The 1,878-nt window shown below is 44.1% G+C and overlaps 1 pseudogene; it reads left to right on the plus strand.

Moving 5' to 3' along the window:
* Positions 1 to 316: 316 nt before the first annotated feature.
* Positions 317 to 1,276, plus strand: LOC141514887 (small ribosomal subunit protein uS2 pseudogene; annotated as a pseudogene).
* Positions 1,277 to 1,878: the final 602 nt, after the last annotated feature.

Consider the following 1,878-nt stretch of genomic DNA (forward strand, 5'->3'; position numbering starts at 1 on the left):
TCACCTGTCTCACTTTCTCTTCCAGGGGCATCTGGAAGATATGAATCAGGACAATGAATCAGGACAACCAGAGATGGCACTGGAAGCAAGGCAATCAGGATTAAATGACTTGGCCAAGGTCACAGAGTTACAAAGTAACAAGTGTCTAAGATTGGATTTGAATTCGGGTCCTCCTAACTCCAGTGTCAATGATCTATCCACTATACCACCTTGTGCCCATTAAAAAAAGAAACAAACAAAAAAACAGGATACACTTCCTTCTTTAAGAAAGGCATCGCCTTTCCGTGCTGCCCAGAAGAGGGGTCCATATGGCGTTGTTCACGGTTTCCGTCGAAACTTTCAAGGGAAACTTTCACAATGTCCGGAGCCCTGGATGTCTTGCAGATGAAGGAGGAGGGTGTCCTCAAATTCCTCACTGTAGGCACCCATTTGGGTGGCACCAATTTGGACTTCCAGATGGAACAGTATATCTACAAAAGGAAGAGTGACGGCATCTATATCATTAATTTGAAGAGAACTTGGGAAAAGCTTCTGCTGGCAGTTCGTGCCATTGTTGCCATTGAACATCCAGCTGATGTTAGTGTCATCTCATCCAGGAACACTGGCCAGAGAGCTGTTCTGAAATTTGCTGCTGCCACTGACGCCACACCTATTGCTGGACGCTTCACCCCAGGCACCTTTACTAACCAGATCCAGGCAGCTTTCAGGGAACCTCGCCTCTTGGTGGTCACTGATCCTCGTGCAGATCATCAGCCTTTGACTGAAGCATCATATGTTAACCTTCCAACCATTGCACTGGGCAACACAGACTCCCCACTTCACTATGTGGACATTGCCATTCCATGTAACAACAAGGGAGCTCACTCAGTGGGTCTGATGTGGTGGATGCTGGCCCAAGAAGTCCTGTGGATGCGTGGTACAATCTCCCGTGAGCACCCATGGGAGGTCATGCCTGATCTTTACTTCTACAGAGATCCAGAGGAGATTGAAAAGGAAGAGCAGGCCGCAGCTGAGAAGGCAGTGACAAAGGAGGAATTTCAGGGTGAATGGACTGCACCTGCCCCAGAATTCACTGCTGCTCAGCCAGAGGTGGCTGATTGGTCTGAGGGCATCCAGGTGCCATCTGTGCCCATTCAGCAGTTCCCTACTGAAGATTGGAGTGCTCAGCAGGCTACTGAGGACTGGTCTGCAGCTCCTACTTCTCAGGCCACTGAATGGGTAGGAACTACCACAGAGTGGTCCTAAGTTTTACCCAGATGCTCTAATAGTGTTGGAAAAATGCAGATGGAAAATAAACATTGGTTTCTTAACAAAAAAAAAAGAAAGGCATCATAGTATACATAATACAGAAAGCGCTGGCAAGACTTGGTTTAATGTCATACCCCCTACCACATACCAACCTTGTGACCCTGGGTAAGTCACTTGATCTCTTAGTGCCCTAGACAGCTCTCTAATAACTGGCATTTCAAAGAAAATATCAATCTGCATTAGAAGATCTGGATTTCTCAAACAAGAGTTCCCAAAGCTAATGAAATAATAGGTTTGGTAAAATGCAAACAAAACAAGTGGCAATGATGTCATTTAAGAAAGATTCATTATTTATTCATCTCTTCTGGCCCACTTGTACAGATAATTAAGATAATTCATGTCTGGAATATGGACAGCAGTGGACCTGTTTCTTTGTGTACTGACCCAGGAAACAGAATCCTTGGGTTCTAGTCCTGGGTTTCAATAAGTCATCTGATTTAGGGAAGAAAACTTAAATTCTCTTTTCCTCAATTTCTTTATCAGTAAAATGTTAGTCATGTATGAAACAATGAGAGATAACTTTTTATGTGGAAATGGTTTTTGAATTAAATAATGTTTGTGAGATGATTT

The sequence above is a fragment of the Macrotis lagotis genome, chromosome 1, assembly GCF_037893015.1.
Source record: "Macrotis lagotis isolate mMagLag1 chromosome 1, bilby.v1.9.chrom.fasta, whole genome shotgun sequence".
NCBI classification, from domain to species: Eukaryota; Metazoa; Chordata; class Mammalia; order Peramelemorphia; family Peramelidae; genus Macrotis; species Macrotis lagotis.